This window comes from Elephantulus edwardii, unplaced genomic scaffold, assembly GCF_000299155.1.
Source record: "Elephantulus edwardii isolate Elephantulus edwardi_28Jun2011 unplaced genomic scaffold, EleEdw1.0 scaffold00062, whole genome shotgun sequence".
Taxonomy (NCBI): Eukaryota; Metazoa; Chordata; class Mammalia; order Macroscelidea; family Macroscelididae; genus Elephantulus; species Elephantulus edwardii.
The window spans coordinates 6,746,273-6,753,022 of NW_006399812.1; the positions used below are offsets into that span (position 1 = coordinate 6,746,273).

General features: G+C 38.7%; 1 pseudogene; it reads left to right on the forward strand.

Annotated features, from left to right (window-relative positions):
* LOC102869047 overlaps positions 1 to 5,820 on the forward strand; it is a 68,453-nt pseudogene extending 62,633 nt beyond the window's left edge.
* The last annotated feature ends 930 nt before the right edge of the window (positions 5,821 to 6,750 follow it).

A 6,750-nucleotide genomic window follows, 5' to 3' on the forward strand; every position in this document is an offset into this window, starting at 1 on the left:
ATATGTGTATATCTATTCCATATATATATTTCATATATCTATTCCATATAACTATTCCATATATCTATTCCACATATCTATTCCATGTAACTATTCCATATATCTATTCCACATATCTATTCCATATAACTATTCCGTATATCTATTCCACATATCTATTCCATATAACTATTCCATATATCTATTCCACATATCTATTCCACATATCTATTCCATATAACTATTCCATTTATCTATTTCATATATATATATATACACCCTCCACCCATCAAATTGTGCAACCCTATAATTAACAACCCCGCCCATCCTTAGTCTTTGCTAAAATTATATATATATTAAACAGTTATGTCTTACAGTTCAAAGTAGCAGCATTGAACTATGAGACAGAAACTCTCAAACAGGAAGGTAGGCACAGATTCTGAGAAGGAAGTAAAGAAAGTGTCCAAAAATACTTGGAAAAACCATGTTCAATCTTGGAAATATATAGACATATGAAGGAACAAGAGACTACTCTCACCTATAAATGGGGCCCAAGGGAATATATATGCATTACATATACATCTCTAAATAATAAGATCCAGAATATAGGAGTAGAAAGGAAAATAGGTTGCCGGTGAAACTGCAAATTGGATCATTTAGCAACATAAATCAAAAGACCTTAAATTATGTGATCTGGCGATTTCAATTCCAGGAATTTTCCTGAAGAAAGAAATCAAAGTATGCATAAATATTCAACTATAAGAAATTTTATGAAAATATTACCTAGAATACTAAAACAATAGAAAACATTATTTCTCACAAATGTCTAATAAAAATATTGGTCATAAATTATGGTATAAATCCACAATTCTATATTATTCTTCTATTTTAGAATGTGGGGTGCACTTATTATGATATGAAAAATAATTAGTAACTAAGTGTAGAGAAAATTGTGTTGTAGAACAGTATCACGTTTATTTTTTCATTTATTTATTTCTAGCTCTATCAAAAGCACTTACCAAAATGTTAACTGTAGTTCTTTCTGGTTATGGGTTCATAAAGCACTATCATGTTTTTTGTTAATCTCTATTAAAAAAATCACAAGTAACTTACTCTACATGTGTTAAAAATTACTAGTTTTGAGACATCTATGAGAAAGAAATATGTCCCAAGTAAAAGAATACAGGATTCTTGATAGGCGTTCTTAGAGGTTTGATTTAATTACAGGCCTAATTAGACCAAAAGCTACTGAGATTTCCTTTTCCCTCCAAAAACAATAACAACAACAATAACAAAATCCTAGGTTTGAACCTTAGCTAAAGAACAAAACATTTTTGCGACCTGAAGTCCATAATTTAGTTATTCAGAGCCATACATGGGAGGTGAGACATTACCTTACCTACAGCTTTACAAAGAGCTCAATAAAACAGGTCAGATGTGTATGTGCAAAATGTGTTTAGCGAATCTCCACCTAGGGTTAAAAAAGTGAAAGATCTAGAAAACAGATCTCTTCAGTCCCTACATGAAAGGACAGTTGTTTCAGCACCAAGGACAGCGAAACTCCCAGTTGCTGGCCTGCTGAGGCAAAAGAGAAGAAACAAGCTTTAAATCCGCTTTGAAGTGAGGACACGTGTCCATTCAGGCAAGAACTTATTATTTCATTAAAGTAGTTGCAGATGACTAGTCAATCCATTTATTCACTAAAATAAAATTCTCTCCAAGTGCCTGTTCCTTCTCTTCTGGTGAGTCTGGTTCTTTTATCACACAAAATATGTGACAGCTGACAAATTGTTTTACACTTAGCTTTCTTAGACCCTCACAATCAGACAGAACACGGTGCTCTGAAGGAACTTGTTTGCTTAATGACAACAAATTACTTTTTTTTCTCTCACAAACTTAGTTTGCTTCTTTGACAGAATGTCTTTCATTGCTTCATGTCAGCAATATGAAACACAGCCACCAGAGTTGTCCACCAGCAGTCACCAAATACCTTGCAGGCACATGATCCATCAACATGTCATACTGTCAGACTACCAACCACAGACCCAGGTCAGTAAGGCTCTCAGACAGAATACAAGAAAGAGCCTCCACTTCTAGATAAGGGGGGGGGGAGGGATCGGCTGCCCTAAGTGTTGTTTCTTAACTTCCAAATACTTCTCTTCTTCAACTCATTTCTGAAAATAATTTATTCTTTGAAGACATTCATTCTTTTTTAAGCTACTTACTGGGCACCTACAATTCTGGGCACTGGAGATAACAGTAGTGAATGAGGTAGATAAATACCTTATTACTATTAGGGAGTTTACATCCTGGTGGGACGGCTGTACAATATACAAATAAATTAGATAATGGTAAGTTCTGTAAAATAAGGATGTGAGAAGTAAGGTGACTGAGAATAGAAGCAGCTTTGGGTCAGATGGTAAAAGGTGGTTTCTCTAGGAACTGAAGAGTGAGAAGGAGATAATAGAAAATAAATGAAAGGAAAGCATTCCAGGGAACAGTGAATGCAATAGACTTGAGTCGTGAATGAGCTCCACATGTTCAGAGAATGAAGAAACCAAGGAGATGAGCAGATGGCCTTATAGGTCATGGTGTAGAACTAGAATTGTGTTCTGTGTGCAACCGCATTCCCAAGGGAGCTTTTAAGAAAGGGAGTGATGTGAACTTAGGTCTATTTCCAAAAGATCCCTACGGCTGCTGAGTGAACATCTTCAATAAATTAAGTGCATACTTACTTAGAATGCAAACACATTTGATGGGAGATATAACTAAGCTGAAATCTTTTTATCATGTCCCTTAAACATTCCCATTGCAGTCAGGCAAAGTGAAATCACTAAGTGTCTGAATAGCATCTGAATGCAAGGAGAAGTGTTCCAAAAAGTAAGGACATGCATACACCTGGCTTCGGTGTGTGCGTGGTGTATACTGGAATACAGAGCTCTGGTGGCTTAGTGGTAAGAAGCTGCACTGCCAACCTAAAGGCACACAGTTCTAATCCACCAGTTGCTCTCTGGAAGAGAGATGGACAATCTCCTGTGCAATGTACTATCTATGAAAATTCCTTGGAGAATCAGCTATGATCAGTTCCAACTTGATGGTACTTAACAACAACAAAATTGTCAAAGTTAGTCCTTAAAAACAGATCCTTTAGTGTTGTCACAGAGAGTTATTATAAACTATGATCAAAGAGAACAGTTGTTGTTGTTATGTGCCATCAAGTTGCCTGTGACTCATAGTAACACGATGTACAATAGCTCTGAAGCCTGCCCTGTCCTGAGCCAGTCTCACTGACTCCAATACACCTACCCCCATTGCCCTAGTTACTATATCAATCCAGCTCATCTGGGGTCTTCTTCTCCTACACTGTCCTTCCTTCTGAGAATGATGTCCTACAAGGATCAATCCCTTCTAGCCACATGTGCAAAGTATGTGATATAGAGCTTCAAAAACCTAGCATCCAAGGAAAAACTTGGTTTCACCATCTCCAAGACAGACCTATTTGTTTTCTTAGTGGTCATGGTATGTTCAAGACTCTTCTCCAGCACCATAAATCAAAGGCATCAATTCTTCTTCTGTCATCTTTAGTCATTGTCCAGCTCTCTGATGCATAACAAGTAATTATGAAGACCATAACTGGATCAGGTGCACCTTAGTCTCTAGACTGACATTGTTGCTTCTCAGTACTATAGAAAGGTCCCTGACAGCAAATTTACCTAATGCAATTTGCCTGTTGATTTTCTGACTGCTGGTGCTGAAAGTGTTGATTGTGGAGCTGAGCAAGCTGTCACTGCTAACAACCTCAGTCTCTTCTCCATCCATCTTGGTGCTGCCAATTGGCCCAGTGGTGAGAATCTTTGTCTTTCTTACGTTGAGCTTAAATCCATATTGAAGACAAGCAGTACTGAACTAAAAAGTTGGTTCCTCAGTTCCCATATCAACTAGTTGTGTGACATTAGGCAAATTCTATTCTTAGAAAGTTGGTTACAATAGTTCATGGAATAGGCAGTACTTGGAAATGTATTGAAATTTTTTAGCCAAACTTATAAATCCCTGAATTTGTTATTATAAAATAAGAAAACATTATGATTTAATTCAATGCAACAATAACCAAATGTTTATAAGATGTCAAGAGTTGTGCCAGGTGCTAAGATTTCAAAGATAAATGAGACAGTAATAATATCCATGTGCTTCTATGCATACTATTTTTCCAAGAAAGTGATAAAATTTGGGGAACAGACTTTGACAAGGAAGTCTTCTTAGGCTAAAAATAACGGGCAAGATTTATATTCTACCCTACCCTGAATTTCTTAGTATTTTTAAATGTCTATGTGACTCTACACCAGTCTGAAAGAGTACTAACTCTTGGAATATATTTTTGCTTTAAATCCATTAAAAGGTGAATAAAAATTTACATTTAATTCTCAGAGGATTTAGCAAGAAGGCAGGAGTTCTGCAGTGTAAATTACTTACAAGTAATACTAACGTATGCTCGTTTAGCTTAATGTATAGAGTGCAATTCAATTGCTGGAGTGGAGGGATTTCTCCTAATAGGCAATCTTGCCCATAATTGCAAGGTCTGCCTGCTAAATTAATTCATATTTAAAAAAAAAAACCAAAATACGATTCTATGAAGTAGTGAATAGAGGAACTTGGAGAAAATGTGAAGCAACATGAACAGAAGTGTGAGCAAAGCAGGAGAAATTGTAGAGACATAAAGAGAAGATACTGTCAGATCTTTCAGTGAAAAGTGAGCATGAAGCCCCAGAAAGGATTGGAAACAAAGAAACTGAGGTTCATTCTGAGAAAGGAAAGACTTTTCTCGTAACCACAACTTTCCTGGCCTCTCCCACAGATTTTATTCACCGCCCAATACAATACCATAGCAATCTACATCCTCAAAGGAGCAGAGCTATTTATACGGAAACGCAGGGACTGGATAAACTCAGAGGCAGTATCGCAGTGGTTAATTGTCTGACCACCTCAGTCTTTGCATTTACAAATAGTGACCTCAGCCTGTGAATTACAATTTATTCCCTTCTTAACCATCTCTCTCATAACACAGCTTTATTTCGGTAGCTTTACCTTATCTGAAATAAGTACACTTTCATCTCTCTAACTCAACTAGCTAGGAATAAAGATATGCCCAGGTCAAAGTTACCTTTCCTTAAAAAGTTGTCATCTCATAGAAAGTCAGGCCAAAATTACCAAGTATTTTAGCTCCGGCTAGCTGATTTCTAAATCTGTTTTCATTTCAGTTCTCTGTGTATTAAATATAATCAGATAAATGACATATTAACAATAGTTACTAAAATCAGAAAATCGCTCAGGTCACAGATAAAGAGATGGAACCAGTTGGAAGTTAACACTGGGGCCAATAAAAGAACTTTAAAAGGGCCCTGCACTGCCACAGCCCCTCATCCCCTGAAAACACCAAGTTTGTCTCCATCCCTTCCCTGGTCAGGAGTGCCACTCAGCTTCTGAGCCGTCCGTTGTTTGCAGTGGTCCTGAAACAACCAGAGACACTGAGAGATGAGAATGTCAGCTGCTTGACAGCCCCATGTTCCTTGATTTCATTTATCCCTAGTCACAGCTTCCAAACCAGCACTATCTCAAGGGATTGACACAGCAGCCAAGTTCACTGGGGCTGGGGCTGCCACGGTTGGAGTGGCTGCCTCCTGAGCTGGGATTGGGATTATGTTTGGGAGCCTCATCATTGGTTATGCCAGGAATCCTTCTCTGAAGCAGCAGCTCTTCTCCTATGATACCCTGGGCTTTGCCCTCACAGAGGCCGTGGAGCTCTTGTGCCTGATGGTGGCCTTTCTGATTCTCTTCGCCATGTGAAGGAGCCATCTCCACCTCCCATAGTTTGTTGGTTTTCTCCCCTCACGTCTACCCTGTGTGTTCCTTTCCCTGTAACTCTCGAGGCAGCCAGGGGAAAGTTATTGGCTCAGGGTTTGACTGAGGAAAGATAAATACTGTTAAAAAGAGTAAAAAAAAAAAAAAAAAAAACCAACAACACAAAACCAAAACCTTTAAAAGGGCAAAGCATCTTCAAAAATCTGTGACACTTATCTTAGTAGGAACTCCAGGGACATAGCAGGTAAGGAGTTGTGTTGCCAACCCAAAGACATGCCATTCCAATCTCCCAGCTGTCCTGTGGGAGGCAGATGGCTAAGGAGACATCAGTGTAATTCATTGCCTCTAAAAACTCACTGGAGGGACCGCTGTGAGTCAGTGGCGACTCCACGGCACATCACGACAATAGCAATTTTGGCAGGTGTGTATAGGAAAGTTACGGTCAAATCTAGTAAAAATACTTGAGATAGACATAGAAACTCTTGAAATACTGTCTGTCCTAGGCAAGCGCTCAGAAGCAGTCTCTGAGACGCATCTTTGCACACTCGGAGTTTATTAGAGCACAATCTGGAGGAGAGAAGGAAGCTGGCAGCAACAGGAGTTGAACTTTGTTGCTGTTGATCTGGCTCAGGACTCTGGTGCTAGGAGGGCTCTTTAGAACTGTCCAGAGTTAAGGTAAGCTGGCTGGGGCTTTATATCCTCCCACTGACTGCTCATTGGATGGGGAATGCAGCAAGCAGGGGTATAAACTTGAAAGAGCTGACTTCAAGTAAATTAGCAGAGAGAACAGAGCAAAGCTCTCCTACAAACCGTTGACTGTACTCTTTCAGCACTTGGGAGATTGAATGTCCCAGTGATAAAAACAGGGATTTCTGGAAGCATAATCCTTGAAAGCAGGGAATACCAGAGGAATGT